Source organism: Palaemon carinicauda, chromosome 33 (assembly GCF_036898095.1).
Source record: "Palaemon carinicauda isolate YSFRI2023 chromosome 33, ASM3689809v2, whole genome shotgun sequence".
In the NCBI taxonomy this organism is placed as follows: domain Eukaryota; kingdom Metazoa; phylum Arthropoda; class Malacostraca; order Decapoda; family Palaemonidae; genus Palaemon; species Palaemon carinicauda.
The window spans coordinates 27,039,771-27,057,270 of record NC_090757.1 but is presented as its reverse complement, the minus strand read 5'-3'; positions in this window follow the sequence as shown (position 1 = coordinate 27,057,270).

Genomic DNA, 17,500 nt, shown 5'->3' with positions numbered 1-17,500 from the left:
TATACTGTATCTTTCATACATATAGTCTATACTGTATATATATCTACTACCTGTGTTTATTTGTATATCTGTATGTGCATATACTTATATATTCATACATTATTCAGCAACAATGTAAAACTGCTTTGTTAAAATAATTATTTTCCAGCCAGGAATTCTAACATTTTTGTTATTGTAATCAAACAGTGTGCTCACTTAAACTAGCTTAGTATGAACATGATATCAATGTTTGCTTAATATTTAGTCCTTATTTCTCACGAAGTAATTTTTCGAACCTTTTTTTTTTTTCAGGTATGTACTCACGGTTTCTGTACGGGAGGTTACCAGAATAGGTCAATTGAGTAAGTATTTGAGCAATTATATATTTCTATATTTCTTGTAAAGTTATGGCGTGCTTGATTCGGTTTTTTTTTTTTTTTTTTTTTTTTTTAAGTCCAGTGTTGGTGTCATTACTTTATTTATCGTTGTTTTAATTTCTATTTTGAGTAACACCCTCTCTCTCTCTCTCTCTCTCTCTCTCTCTCTCTCTCTCTGCTGATGATTTAACTCATAAATAAAGATCAGCCATTGGTATTTCTATACAGTATTCCTTACCGTACACTTTAAAGAGGCAATACGTGATAGTCATAACGTGTGGCCCTCGTCCTCACTTAAATTTAATCGAAACTTTTCTTTATAATTTTAATTAAATTTTAAATAATGATAACTCATTCCGTCCGCTTCTGTATAGAGGAAACTGAAGGTTTTGCCCATTGGGTGGGTGACCAAACCACGAAAGACTTGTATCTTGATTAAAGAGTAAATAGTATTAGCAGAACCTCTAATATGAAAGTTGTCCTTGGGACGCCGTTGTGTTTGATTTCTAGTTTGTATGCCGTTATAGCCTGGAAATCCTTTCCTTTTCGACATAGTGGCCTATGTAGTAACATCCCTGATTGGTGATCGCCAGACCTGGGTTCGAGTCCCGCACGAACTCGTTAGTGCCTTTGCTCGCTGCAACATCATCATCCTTGTTAGCTAAGGATGGGGGCCGTGTGGGGGGGGGGGGGGGTTACGGGGAGGCCAAAATTGTATCTGCTGAGTCATCAGCAGCCATTGCCTTGCCCTCCTTGGTCCTAGCTTGTGTGGAGAGGGAGTTTGTGCGCTGATCATTCATATATATATATATATATATAATATATGTATGTATATATATATATATATATATATATATATTATATATATGGTCAGTCTTTGGGGCATTATCCTGCTTGATAGGGCAATGTCACTGTCCCTTGCCTTTGCCATTCATGATCGGCCTTTAAATCATTAAATAAATAAGTATCCGATATTTGAGTGAAATTGAAACTCGCGAACCTTTGTCGGAAATCCTATTGGATATTTTTTTAATTTCTTGTTAACGTTAATGTCATTAGTCACTACTTTTAAATTATACATTAGTAATGTTGGAAAAAATTTCTAATTTCTCTCATTTTTATTGAGTTTTCAAATATTAACATATATTATCATAAGTAAATGGTTGTTGCATAGATTGGAATACAAAGAGTAACGTACAAATGATATTGAAATCTTTATTCTAAGAAACGCTTAATTTTACGGACCGTTGTTTTGTGTTCTAAAAACTATATTAACTATATTTATTCTTATGCTGTTTCATTTCACAAATGCTTATTTCAGAAACCAGTTTCTCTTCCCATTTTTTCTTATTGTTTTCTTTCGTTTGAATTTAGCATTACAATTGGTTGATTCGCTTGCATCTTTTTCGTGATAAAACGTCTTTGGTCCTATATATACTTTTAGTAGCCAAGTAGTCCAAAACTTCACGAAGCTTCAAATGTTTTTCAAAGTGGAAACTTCTACCGTGTTCAGCGTGGGTAGGGCGCAAACTTCGTGTGGTTTCCAGCAGATGGCCAAGTTTCGCTGTTCTAAGTTTACTAAGAAGACAAACTTTACCAAACTGGTTGAAGACTGTTCGTCGTTCCTTTGAAAAGTCTGCACCCTCCCATAAAATGATGGCTCCAGTCTATATAAAGTAACCCACTATACCGAGGAACTATTATCTGCTTTAGCAATACGTACACTTAACTGGTTTTAGCTTTTAAAAACAGTTCAATTCCTCTCTTAACGTTTTGCATCTCAGGTATAGAAATAATTGGTTAAAACCTGTGAAATTATGTGAAAATACTTTATTGCCATATGTATACAACTTGAGATTTTTATATTACTTAAGGAGTGCTGAGTTACGGCATTATTCCCATGTTGGAATGTGGGATTACGTGTGCAATATATTGCTGCATTTTAAAGAAAAATCCAGATTTATAAATAATCGTTGTAGAAACAATTTTTTCTCATTGTTGGGAGGGAAACACCATCTTTGAGTAAAGTAGATTCTATTAGTAATCTTGAGGGCAATACGTGCATACAACAGACACAATGCGTCTGTTTCGAGTGACGAAGAACAATATCTGGTATATCACGAGGCGGAAGAGCACAATAATGCCACGTCCTTGGGCGTTACCATACTTGATAATGCAATACAAAAATATGCATAAGAATAGCGCGGTGCATACATATGCATAAGTACAGAGGGGGTATTTATTTTACACGAGACATGTATAGTGAATTTGATACGTAATATACAATACATCGATGGTGCAGGGATGAATGACATATGACATGGTATACAATGTAAATCTTATGTTTTATATGTCTACACTAGTTGGCAAAATTTGAAGAACTGAAATAAAAAGTAGTATTTATTGCAATGTACAGTTGCTTGTGTAGCCCCTCACCAACAAACTGTTCTGACTTTGTGTGGTAAGTTATTGCACACTGTACTTTTTATCAAAATGCAATCGAGTAATGCAATTTGTTATATTGATGTTTTGCATTTTTCTTACAAACAGCGCGTGCCCTATTTCGCATTGATACACAGCGGCCACAGTAGTCGATACTGGATGACACAATAACGTGATGTAAGCAAACCATACTAATATATCATAGATAGGTGAAACATGCGCTACTGTCACAAACCAAGCTAACCTGATTTTGATCATTGTTAAGATGTGCAGGTGTGTTTGAGCTTGTCTAGGAGTGGATGTTTATTTTTTATAGGTCAGCGTATAAATATATATATATATATATATATATATATATTATATATATGTATATATAATGTAATATGTACATGAAGGTGATTTTTTTTTTGCAAGATTATATCGTTCCGACGTGTGAATAAATATAGAGTACAATTCGTATATACTGTATATTGTCACGTATAGGTAAATTCCCATATTTTTTCACACGAACACACACATGCATATATATATATATATATATATAAATATATATATATATATGTATAACGTGTGTGAAAGAGAAGAGTGTATGGTATGTGTGCTTATGTACCTGTCTATATGCTATTCTAAAGCATGTTCTTAAAGGGTTTTGACTTTTATAAATATATAGTTTCAAGAGATGATTATTCTTTATTATGCTTAGTAATAATACAGTGTAAAATTGATATGTGTTAGCTCAGAATGCATGGAAAAGACAGTGCTTGCACTAGTGAGAAAAGTAGTGGTTGAAGCGAAAAAGTAAATTAAAAGCAGCTTTAGTTTTATTAATTGGAAAGGGATCATGATAGGGTGATGAGCTTTATAAAGAGAGGTGATTTTTGAGACTGATATAGTTGTAACTTATAAGGGAAAGATAGAAAAAAAAATGGGCTAGGGTTTGGTATGAATATACACAAAAAATAAAGAAGTCACTGAGTCAGAATAAAGTATTTGCTGGCACATAGAGAGAGGGACTAGATGGAATGAACTATGGTGTAATCAAATGAGATATCTGACAGAGAAAATAAAGAGTTTGTTTACAATACAATTAAAGGGCAGAAGAAATTATATTGTTGTAGCATACAAGATGACTAATGTTAGTAAAAAAGTACAAAAGTATTGCATAGGACTAAACACTTATGGAGAAAAAGTGTGCTATATAGAAGTTGAGGGGAATTAGTAAATAAATAAATATTTGAGTGCAAGTTGCAAAAGAAAAGATACTCTGTAATTAGGGAGGCTGTTTTTTGAAGTACAAGTATTTAAAAAAAAATGCTTGCCAGGATGACTTGAAAATATAAGCTAGTCAATAAATTATTTGGGATGGAGGGGATGGTAGCAGGAAGTGCTTAGATTGCAAGACAATGCTGATAAATGGTGGTGACTGTGTGATAGCATGGCTGAACGTTATGTGTAAGGTAAATCTGGAGAGGGGAAAGTGTCCAAAGGAATAGACGAGAAGAATTATTGCTCTTCTGAATAAGGAAAATGGTGGTGCAAGCGATTGTAGAAGCTGTTTATTGGAGCACAATATTGTTTATTAGTAATATCGTAGTTGATATAAGTTTGATACTGAATTATGTGCACTCTATCAGAAATACTGAGGGTAGCTTTGGGATGAATTTTATTTAATCCAAGTGTCGCATTCTTAAGTTGATTTACTTCCCTATCTGGTAACACGTGTTGTCTCCCATTCCCGAACAAGTCTGCACTATTTTCCCCGGTCTGCTGGTATTCAGAAAGAATCAGAAGGAAAAAGAAAAAAAAAAAAAAGCAATGGGACTGATAGCTGTAAAGGGGGATGGATGGCCGTTGTACTCGAATTTTCTATTGTGTCGCAGCATCAGGGTACGTTTTCCTGCGCTCGATATATTTGATATAGGATTTGACGGAGTACAATTTTCGTTCTCATTTTCTCCTGTACTTATTTCGTGTCGCCGATTTTCTTTTTATACAAGAATTTCCGTACAGACCTAGACGAATTGTCAACCTTTTTTATTCAATATTTTCCTTAGAGTACATTTTTCTGGTTTTCATATACCTTTCCCTTATCTGATTATACATCACCGTTTCAGCTATTTTCCGTTCTTTTATGCCAGTTCACTTTACTGTAAAAAGAAAGTTGTAGTAAATTGAGCTACGATTTTCTTTAAAAAGATAGTTGTGGAAGAAAATCAGAACCAGACGATGAAATGACAGAATAGAGGACCCGAAAAGCTGTTGAAGCCAGAAGGGAGGGAATAAAAAGAAAGGCAAGGAGAGGAAGCACGCTGAAAGGGGGATCGAATGAAAAGGGAATAGAAGGCTGGTAGGATTGTTATCTCGTAGGATGCCGAAGAAAAAAAAAAGGGGATGGGAGGGAAGGGGGTTTGTCTGTGAGTGAGAGTTGTTAAGGATTTTATGTGACTTTGTAGTTTTAGAGTTTTACGCCTAGTTGCAGTTAGTCCCGTTTCGTTTGCCAAGGGAAACTCTACTAGAAGTTATCGTTATTCTTGTGGATTCCAGTTACGTGGATTCAGTGATGCAAAGGCAAAGCAAATGCATTGTGCGTCGCGCTGCTCCTGTTAGACTCACGCATTCCGTGTAAATACAGTTATTCGGGTATTTTCAGAAGGGGGGAAAGTTATAAAGAAGTGTTTCCTCTTCGCTGTACTGTTGTTTGTTCTACGTCTCAGCCTGAGAGAAAGTGTGTGGTTCGGACTGGGTTAATAGGAAAACGAAATTGTAGGTCTTTGTTGTCTTAATAGGCTCAAATACGTTGTGGATATTTCTTCTTAGGTTTGAAATGTTTCTTTTGAAGGGGAGGAGGGGAAAAGGAAACGAATTAGTGGCTTGTTACAGCTTTTGTTAAAGCTTTTGTTAGATGCAGGTAAGTTATGGTTTGTCTGTCTTTGTCTTTTGGTGCGATTTATTACCAGAGGCATATATTCCTTTCGGCATTCTTTTGTGTCCCGTGTATGTAATTATGTTTAGGAGGTCTTATGGGTTTTAAAGAGCTCCTCTGTCGGTTAAGATCCTGTATAATATTGTGGAGTATTTCGACTGCTGACATTGTGGAAAGAGTTTATAAATGGCAGGGTATTTTAGTTGTCATTGTTAAAAGTCATTTCTCTATATGACTTTCATGGTACTTGAGAGCAAGCAAACGTTACGTCCTCGCATTCTGTTGGGCAGGAGTTCCTGCTCCTCTCAAGTCCTATAGTTTCAAGTAGTGTGTGCATCTTTACCGGGGGAGCCTGCTGAGTCTTGGCTATGATAATCTTTTCAGTTTTTAAAAAACAATTTAGATTTATACGTATCATTTTATGGGCTACGTCACAGTACAGTATATTAGGGAATCAATGAAAGATTACACAATAGAAGATTATTTATGACGGCGATATATACTGAATACGTGTATTCAGAACAGAACACGCAAATAAAAAAATAAAAAGTCTGATAGTACTTCCAACAATTTCAATAAACTAATTTTACTGTCATCAGTAAACGTACTTACAGGAAAGTGATGTAAGAGTGAAACGGTGACATCAGATTCAAAAGTAATTATATATCTTCCTGGTTAAGGTTGTTAAGGACGAAAAAAAAATTAATTTAGGTACAGGGCGGTCATCATAGATAACTACGTAAACTGATTGTAATAAAAGCCTTTGTGCCGCTGACTTTGCTCGGTGTACCTTTGGATGACCTTGGAAAACGTTTTGTTCGATGCTGAGTTACTGTGAAAACGATTCCAACGATCTGCCCAATCAATGATTGTTTTGGTTAGGAGAATAAGGAACCTTATAATTAAATCCATGTTTATGTACATTTAACAAATTTCACAGTTAGGCCTGTGGTGGCCTGTTGGTAACGTCCTTGCCTGGTGATCGCCAGACTGGGGTTTTAGTCCCGCTCATACTCGTCAGTTTCCTTGGTCGCTGCAACCTCACCATCCTTGTGAGCTAATGATTGGGAGGGGGTAGCTGTTGGGGAGCCTAGAGGTATATCTGCTGAGTCAGTAGCAGCCATTGCCTGACCCGCCTTGGTCCTAGCTTGGGTGGAGAGGGGCTTGGACACTGATCGTATGAATATATGGTCAGTCTCTAGGGCATTGTCCTGCTTAATAGGGCAATGCCCACTGTCCCATTGCCTCTGCCATTCATAAGCGGCTTTAAACTGTAAATTGCAAATTGATATGCTTTTACATTAATTAGCTATCCATTGAAAACGTAGTGAAGAGACTTTAAAACCTTTGAGAATTTCAAAATGGTTCAAAGCTTCGTAGTCATCTCTTATTCATTTATGTATCATCAACTGTTGTGTATATCTGGGATATAAAAGATTCTTTCAGCACCGAATACTCAAGCGTACCTACAAAGGGAAAGTAAAACTGAATACAACTTGTCTGGTTTTCAAACATTTTACATATCTCAATTTATGGTTACCGGAGTCAAGGTATTTAGCAATGCAGATTTTAGAAAAGCTTTTCTTCCAAGCGCTTCCTTTCAGGTACTTCTCAACCAAAATTTATATTTCAAGTTCAGAGTTTCAATTTTTTTGCTTTTCTTACTGATATGATTTCTTTCTCTATTGTTTAAAGTGAAGAGTAGGTAATTGAATCCAGGTAGTGAATGCAAGAAATAAATTGAATCGTTATCGTGTCAATCAGTTGGGTTCGAAACATGAAATGAGATTTAGGGCAACAAACTAGAGAAATTTCAGAGGAAGTTACAACGGGGCTTATTTAATGAAATCTTTTATATATGGCACATTACATAAGCACCGTTTAAACGACAGTCCAAATTACAGCGTATAATGAGATTTAAATAATCATACACAAATTTATTTATGAATAAAATCTGCCTTACTTCTTCCACAGGTTTATAGATGAGCGTGTTGAAAAGACAAATGCTATAGTCAATTCTTTTTAGCAAGGTAAATCTGCACCGACTCGCAAGGGGTGGGGGGGGGGTTGCTTTTAGCTCGGAAACATTACCTGATCTCTGATTGGTTGGAAAAGATAATTCTAACCAATCAGATCTCAATACATAGGTTTGTCGGAATATAGTTTGTTGAAGATTCGGTTTTGTACTTGTGTTAGAAAGGTTTTATTCTCGTAAGTTCCCTTTTCTACATTTATATTATTATCAAGAAAAATAATGACAATTTTTAAGGTTTGTAATCGTTTTTTAATAGTTTATTTTATGATGTGGAAGATTAAAACTAGGAAATTTTGTAAAGAATCTTCTCCAATACAGTACGAATTTAATCTTTTCATATCATTTTATTGTGGATTGATTAGTTTACTAATATCCTGGAAAAGAAGAAATTGGTGACCTCCAAGAATTACAGACATCTGAACTACAAATAATTTCTTCTGCATCTAATCCAATAAAGACTTGATCAGCGAAGGTTCCAATTTCTGTCGAGGGAGTCTAATCTCAATAGAAACTTTGCTAAGGATTACCAAGGGCTTAGAACGCTCTGGATTAAGGTCCAGTCTCTGGAATTGCTGGAATTGGACTGTTTTCCCTCGCCTATTCCCCCCCCCCCCCCCTTCCCCGATATCACAATCCTGACCCTGCCTTTCAAACCGGATCCCTAATCACTGGCACATTATCGACTTGAAATTATTTGAAGAAAGAGATAGATAATAACTTAAAATTTCTGATAACTCCTGATGATTGCAGATTGTTATCATATCCATATATGATTTTTTTTTTTTTTTGGTATAGAAAATTTCCGCTGATTATTTTGTAGGAAATAAATATATGGTTATCAATTGACGATATTTTCTATCTTGAGATGTATTGAAAGATTTTGATGATGATTGCAGATTGTCTTAATATCTCCTGATACGATTTATTTATACAGACATTTTTTCGTTATTTCATTTGAAGTAAATATATAGTTACCCATTGGCAATTTTTCCTAACTTGTAATGTATTGAAAAATTTGACTTCGTTGTTTGAAGACGACTTTCACACTCATTAAACACCTGTTGAAATTACAGCTTTCCAATTCAATAATAGAAGGCCAAATTTTCATATAGCCAAATGCGGAAAAAATGTTCGATTTAAGAAGAATATTGCTTTACCTCCTGTTGATCTTTCAAGTGGAGAATTTTTACTGTAACAGTACAGGAAGATTGTTTCGCATGACTTCAAATCGCTCACAAATGCTTGTTTATTTAGTCATATTATTGTAGGAATATGTTTTATATTTATTCTTTACAGTGTAGTATGAATAGCGTTTTTTGTTTCGCCCATAAATACCCGTCTTAAGTAAGAGTTTTTTTTTCTTTTAAAGAACAAACTCCTCAAGGACTAATATTTTCCTGTAGGAAACTTTATGAATCGATTGTTTGATTGCTAATTCTTCCGGAGATGATTTAAGGAAGCAGTGCGGAAACTATCGTAAATTGCCATTTTCCTTTAGATATTAGAGGTCTATCATTCAAGTCTTCAGAGCTATAGAAAATCACTTGTATAGACATTTTCATCTTCCTTACTATCAATATCAACTTTTATGATTTTGCTTAGTGGGATTAATTTAGACATGACCTCGATAGCTTTTGTGCCATACTGCGTTAAACGTGTATTGATCTTTCAAGCTAAACACATCAATAAAACCAATATGGAGAGAGAGAGAGAGAGAGAGAGAGAGAGAGAGAGAGGAGAGAGAGAGAGAGAGAGAGAGAGAGGAGAGAGTGAGAGAGAGAGAGAGATATGTCTTTCTTTTCCTGTAGTGCCTCGACATAATAAATAAGAAAAGAACCCCTAGGCACAGTAGCTACCTATCCCCCCCCCCCCCTCCTCTCTCTCTCTCCTCTCTCTCTCTCTCTCTCTCTCTCTCTCTCTCTCTCTCTCTCTCTTCCCGGCTGACATTAGAGGGGAAGAGTGCTGGAGTGGGAAAGTGTAAAGTGTTTGGTCTTCGAAGGGGAAAATTCTGTGGAAAATGTTATGCAAATATTTTGCATCAAAAATTTTTCCTGCCGTAATTCATTTTGAATTAGATATAGTTTGCCTAAAGAGAGAGTCATGCTTATACAGTTGGTAATCCTTTACCTTGAAAGGTCTGTGAAGTATGAACTTTATTTATTACTTAAAATATGAAGGATAAATTTTTTTTTTTTTTTTTTTTGTAACTAGTGTCGTATCTTCCAAAATCAATATGTTTTAAATCTTGATTTAGGAACCGAATTACTAGCTCTGATTAATGACTGATAAAATCATGATTTTGGAGGTTTATGTTATGTTATGGCACTGACATTGGCCTCTGTTACTGCCAATACAGAAAGTTGCCTTTATTCTCTAATCCTCCACAACTTTATAGGTAGTAGGTTGGCCAGGGCACCAGCCACCAGTTGAGATACTACCGCTAGAGCGCTAGAGAGTTATGGCTAGACCGTACTACATTGGATCCTTCTCTGGTTACGGTTCACTTTCCGTTTGCCTACACTTATGACGAATAGTCTAGCCTATTCTTTACAGATTCTCCTCTGTCCTCATACACCTGACAGCTCTGAGATTACCAAAAAATTCTTTTTCACCCAAGGAGTTGACTACTGCACTGTAATTGGTCAGTGGTTACTTTCTTATTATTATTATTATTATTATTACTATCCAAGCCACAACCCTAATCGGAAAAGCAAGACGCTATAAGCCCAGGGGCTCCAATAGGGAAAAATAGCCCAGTGAGGAAAGGAAATAAGGAAATAAATAACTGAAGAGAACAAATTAACAATAAATCATTCTAAAAAAAGTAATGTCAAAAGAGATATATCATATATAAACTATTAACAACGTCAACAACAAAAATGTCATATATAAACTATAAAAAGACTCATGTCCGTCTGGTCAACAAAAAAGCATTTGCTCCAACTTTGAACTTTTGAAGTTCTACTGATTCAACAACCCGATTAGGAAGATCATTCCACAACTTGGTAACAGCTGGAATAAAACTTCTAGAGTACTGCGTAGTATTGAGTCTTATGATGGAGAAGGCCTGGCTATTAGAATTAACTGCCTGCCTAGTATTACGAACAGGATAGAATTGTCCAGGGAGATCTGAATGTAAAGGATGGTCAGAGTTATGAAAAATCTTATGCAACATGCATAATGAACTAATTGATCGACGGTGCCAGAGATTAATATCTAGATCAGGAATAAGAAATTTAATAGACCGTAAGTTTCTGTCCAACAAATTAAGATGAGAATCAGCAGCTGAAGACCAGACAGGAGAACAATACTCAAAACAAGGTAGAATAAAAGAATTAAAACACTTCTTCAGAATAGATTGATCACCGAATATCTTAAAAGACTTTCTCAATAAGCCAATTTTTTGTGCAATTGAAGAAGACACAGACCTTATATGTTTCTCAAAAGTAAATTTGCTGTCAAGAATCACGCCTAAAATTTTGAAAGAGTCATACAAATTTAAAGAAACATTATCAATACTGAGATCCGGATGTTGAGGAGCCACCGTCCTTGACCTACTTACAATCATACTTTGAGTTTTGTTAGGATTCAACTTCATACCCCATAATTTGCACCATGCACTAATTTTAGCTAAATCTCTATTAAGGGATTCACCAACCCCAGATCTACATTCAGGTGATGGAATTGATGCAAAGAGAGTAGCATCATCTGCATATGCAACAAGCTTATTTTCTAGGCCAAACCACATGTCATGTGTATATAGTATGAAAAGTAATGGGCCAAGAACACTACCCTGTGGAACACCGGATATCACATTCCTATACTCACTATGGTGCCCATCAACAACAACTCTTTGAGATCTACTACTTAAAAAATCAATAATAATGCTAAGAAACGACCCACCCACTCCCAACTGTTTCAGTTTGAAAACAAGGGCCTCATGATTAACACGGTCAAAGGCAGCACTAAAATCAAGGCCAATCATACGAACTTCCCGACCACAATCAAGGGATTTCTGTACTGCATTGGAGATTGTAAGAAGGGCATCACATGCTCCAAGGCCTTTCCGAAAACCAAATTGCAAACTAGGGAATAGATGATTGCCTTCAGCAAACCTATTAAGACGTTTTGCCAGAAGACGTTCAAAAACTTTAGATAATATGGGAGTTATGGAAATTGGGCGGTAATCAGTGGGACTTGAGCTACCACAAACACATTTACATAGAGGAGTAACATTACCAATTCTCCAACAAGTGCTAAAAGCTCCTCTTCTTGCTAACTTGCGTAAAATAACAGATAACTATGGAGCTAAGAAATCTGCTGTCTTTATAAAAAACAAAGGAAAAATACCATTAGGGTCTACACCTCCATAAGCATCAAGGTCCATCAACAGAGCTTTAATCTCACGAGATCGAAAAGCTAAACTAGTTAGTTTAGCCTCAGGAAAACAGGAATGAGGAAGTTCAAGTTTTTCATTACTCTGTTTACTGTCAAAAACATCAGCCAAAAGGGTTGCCTTTTCCTTTGGACAGTGAGTGACTGAGCCATCTGGTTTAAGTAAAGGAGGAACTGTTGCATCTACACCAAAGAGTGCAGATTTAAGGGTAGACCACCATTTATGTTCCTGAGTTGTACCAGTGAGGGTTTCTTTTATGATTAAATTGTACTCCTTTTCAGTTGAGGCATAAACTCTCTGAGCAAAAGCTCGAAGCTGAGTATAGTTGTTCCAGGTCAAATCTGATCTGTTACCCTTCCAAAGGTGATAGGCCTCCTGCTTCTCCAAATAAGCACGTCTACAATCATCATTGAACCACGGTTTGTCCTTCATTCGGTACCTTAGCACACGAGAAGGGATACGCCTATCAATTATGTTGACTAGATTCTCATTCAAAGGGACAACAGGATCTACACTATTATATAATTGTGACCAATTCAAGCACAAAAGATCATGCAAAATCCCATTCCAGTCTGCTTGGGATTTCATATAAATTTTACAAGAATATGATATATCAGGGACAGGCTGCTCAGTCTTCACTAATAATGAAATCAAGGCATGATCAGAAGTCCCGACTGGAGAACCAACCTTACTAGTTATAACGCCAGGGGAGTCAGTGTATACGAGGTCCAAGCAATTACCAGACCTGTGAGTAGCTTCATTTATGATTTGCTCACAGCCTGATTCTGAGGCAAAGTCTAAAGCTCTTAAGCCATGGCGATCGGTAGGAGAGATAGAACTCAACCACTCCCTATGGTGAGCATTAAAATCACCAACAAAGACAAACGAAGCCTTTCTATCATCTTCTTGTATCTTAGCCATAATGGTAAGAAGACAATCAAAGATAGAATCATCCATGTCTGGATTCCGGTAGATTGAACACAAATAAAAGTTGTTATGCCTGCCACAAACTTTTATTACCTGAATCTCATGACATCCACATTGATAGCAGGGCTTATGAGAAGCAGGGTACTCGGTCCTAATATACACCGCCATTCCCCTGGCCCTAGGAATGGAATCACGTTTCAGCATTATTGGCTTCTTAAAACCAGTTATAAGGAGCTCAGATGAGTGCCTCATATTAGAAACCAAAGTTTCTGAGCACAAAAGAATATCATACTGTCTGGACGCAACTGTAAGGTCTCGGATATTTGCATGAAGACCACGAATATTGCAATACAGAAGACGACATTGACGAAATCTAGGACGTACTGGTCCCGGATTTTGCTCAATGTCTCCAGACAGCATAAGAATTAATAGAAATAAAAAAGAGACATCATACTTAAAAACTAGATTAACAAGAATTAAAACAAAAACAATATGTACAGAATAATAATAAAAGTGATAGATGTGATAGATGATATCCATAGACTATAGTAAAAAGTCGGAAAAACTGGTCAACATGGAGGAGCCGATACACCATGCAAGGCTAAATACCCTCCAGGATAGCCACTTCAACTGAAGGGAGGACAGTAAGGATGGTTTTGAGAAGAAAAAATCAGAAAAAGGAAAAGACAACCTCTTGATAAACCACCAGGCATCCATGGCCCTTCTATTAAGCCTGCCCAACACACCATTTCAAAAAAACAAGAGGAAGAAAAAAAAAAATAAGATAGAATAGTGTGCCCGAGTGTACCCTCAAGCAAGAGAACTCTAACCCAAGACAGTGGAAGACCATGGTACAGAGGCTATGGCACTACCCAAGACTAGAGGACAATGGTTTAATTTTGGAGTGTCCTTCTCCTAGAAGAGCTGCTTACCATAGCTAAAGAGTCTCTTCTACCCTTACCAAGAGGAAAGTACTGTACACTGAACAAATTGCAGTGCAGTAAATTAACCCCTTGGTGAAGAAGTGTTAAGTATCTCATTGTTGTCAGATGTATGAGGAAAGACGAGAATATGTAAAGAATAGGCCAGACTATTCCGTGTAAGTGTAGGCAAAGAAAAAATAAGCCGTGACTAGAGAGAGGGGTCCAATGCAATACTGTCTGGCCAGTCAAAGGATCCAATACCTCTCTAGTGGTAGTATCTCAACGGGTGGCTGGTGCCCTGGCCAACCTACTACCTATATTAAGAGTAGAAGAGACTATTTAGCTATGGTAAGCAGCTCTTCTAGGAGGAGGACACTCCAAAATCAAACCATTGTTCTCTAGTCTTGGATAGTGCCATAGCCTTTGTACTATGGTCTTCCACTGTCTTTGGGTTAGAGTTCTCTTGCTTGAGGGTAAACTTGGGAACACTATTCTATCTAGTTTCTTTTCCTCTTATTTTTTTTTAAGTTTTTATAGTTTATATAGGAAATATTTATTTCAATTTTGTTACTGTTCTTAGAATATTTAATTTTTCTTTGTTTCCTTTCCTCACTGGGCTATTTTCCCTGTTGGGGCCCTTGGGCTTATAGCATCTTTTTTCAAGTAATAATAATAATAATAATAATAATAACTGTCCTGCTTGTAAAATTTCCGTTATTCTTTAAAATTTACCTTCCGTCATGATTTTTTGTTAGCATTTATCTAATAGTAATATCGTATGATATAGGAGTTGCGTTTATTACGGAAGATTAGTAAAATGTTGTAAATCATTGCACGTAAGTACTGACTTGCAATCTGAGCAATGATCTCTCTGTAATTTTAGTCTTCTCGAAGCGTTTTAAACGTTATAGATGCATTCTGAGCAGTGATCTCTGTAATTTAATCTTCGCTAAGCGTTTTAAACGTTAAAGAGGCACTCTGAATATTGATCCTTCTGTAATTTTAGTCTTCTGGAAGCCTTTAAAACATTATAGATGTATACTGTGTAATGATTTCCGTAATTTTAGTGTTCTGGTAGCGTTCTGAGCAATGATATTTCCATAATTTTAGTCTTCTGGTAGCGTCTTGAGCTATGATATTTCCGTAATTTTAGTCTTTTGGTAGCGTTCTGAGCAATGATATTTCCGTAATTTTAGTCTTTTGGTAGCGTTCTGAGCAATGATATTTCCGTAATTTTATCCTTCCCGAAGTATTTTGAATCTTAAAGATGCATTCTGAGATATGATTTTCTCTTTTTTTTAGTGTTCTGTAAGCGTTTTACGTATTATAGATGCATTCTGAGCAACGATGTTCCTATGATTTTAGTGTTTGGATCCGGCATCTCGAAATTTTGTTACGCGTAAATGAACCATAAGTAATTTCTTCTGTATGTAATCCTATGAAGACTTGATCAGCGAAGGCTCCAATTTCTGTCGAGGGAATTTGACCTCAATAGAAGCTTTGTTAAGATTACCAGGGGCTTAGGACGCTCTGGATTGAAGTCCGTTCCCTGGAATTGGGTGGTTGTTCCCCCCCCCCCTCCTCCTCCTCCTCCCCCCCCCCCCCCTCCTCCTCCTCCCCCCCCTCCCCCATGGGGATCCCAACCCTGGCCCTGTTATTCAGACCTGATCCTTAGTCACTGGCACATTATCGACTTGAAATTCTTTGGGGAGAGAGAGAGAGAGAGAGAGAGAGAGAGAGAGAGAGAGAGAGAGAGAGAGAGAGAGAGAGAGGAGGTAAATGAAAGTTACTCATTACTCCTGATGATCATAGATTGCTTTCACATCTCAAAGATTATTTTTTAGAATATATATATATATATATATATATATATATATATATATATATATATATATATATATATATATATATATAGTTGTCCAATGATGATCTTTTTATTCTTAACCAATTGCAACCTGTAGATGAATGTTTAGTATAGCAAACTTCAGCCTCTGTTTGTTTAGGATTGTATGCAACAGTCCACATTCGGGTAATTATTTGGCCACCAGCATAAAAGGAAATGTTATGAGGAAGTAATTTGGAAAATTGCCATTGGAGTATTCGAATTTCGGTATTTCAGCATTCATTATTTCCAACTTATGACAATAGACTCTTTTAGAAGTGGCATCCTTTGTTGTTAGTGCAATGGGAAATCGTCCGATAGGAAAAAAAAAAAAATCATAAGTATATTACAATGAAACTCGAACAACGGGATTTCAAATTATGCTGATAGTTATTTTCGTGATTGGAATAAATATTTAGATAATAGTATAATTGGGTTTCCTCTGTCATCAACCAAATAGAAGGGTAGGGAAAATTTGGATGTAGACATTTCTAAACCTGATTTAATATCTCATGTGATTATATGTAATGTACATTTTTTTTTAATTGTTCATTACTTTTCTTGTTTATTTATGTCCTTATTTCCTTTCCTCACTGGGTTATTTTCCCTATCGGAGTCCTTGTGCTTATAGCATCCTGCTTTTTCAAATAATAATAATCTTATTGATTCATCACACAAACCATACTTTCCTAGCGTAGAGAATAATAACCGCCGGACTTTTGAAGGGGACTGTACCTTCAGCGGGGACTCATTTTCAAAATTTCATCTATTGGTCCAAATTATCAGCTGTTCCCATTGAAAATTACTCTTCAATACTCCTCCGAAATGAGTTTTAAATAACTGGAGAGATTGTTGAAATTATTTATCATAAAGGAGGTTTTGTAGTTTGTTCGGAGTGTTTGCAATTCACTAGAACGCTATGTAGCGTTATAATTGGAGTGTGTTTACTACTGAAATCATGCCTAACTGCAGGTAAATATGCAAAAAATTCCAGAATGCATGGTCAATTTGACAAGTTTAATACAATGAAGTATTCTCGTATCTTTTACATACTACTTTTTTCTTTCTATTATGTGTTTCACCATAAAGTTTAACGACGATATTACATATACAATATATATATATATATATATATATATATATATATATATATATATATATATATATATATATATATATATGTATATATATGTGTGTGTATATATATATATATATATATATATATATATATATATATATATATATATATACACATATATATATATATTTGTAATTTAAGATCGTGGTGGATCACCGCTAGTGCAGCCTCATCTCAAACACTTTCTGGAAAGGAGATTATGGCTATCGCTGTACAGAATAGAAGTCGTTTCTTTCTATATTTGTATATATATTATACATACTAGTATATGCAACCTGTCCCAAGGGATATATATATATATATATATATATATATATATATATATATATATATATATATATATATATATATATATATATACTGAAAGGCTTTGCGTAACGCCTTGTTCAGCTGTACTAATCAAGGCCACCCATACTAAGTTGGTTTGCTGTGAGCGGTCAGACGAAAAGCTCCCACCATCACCAGTCCGCACTGGCCG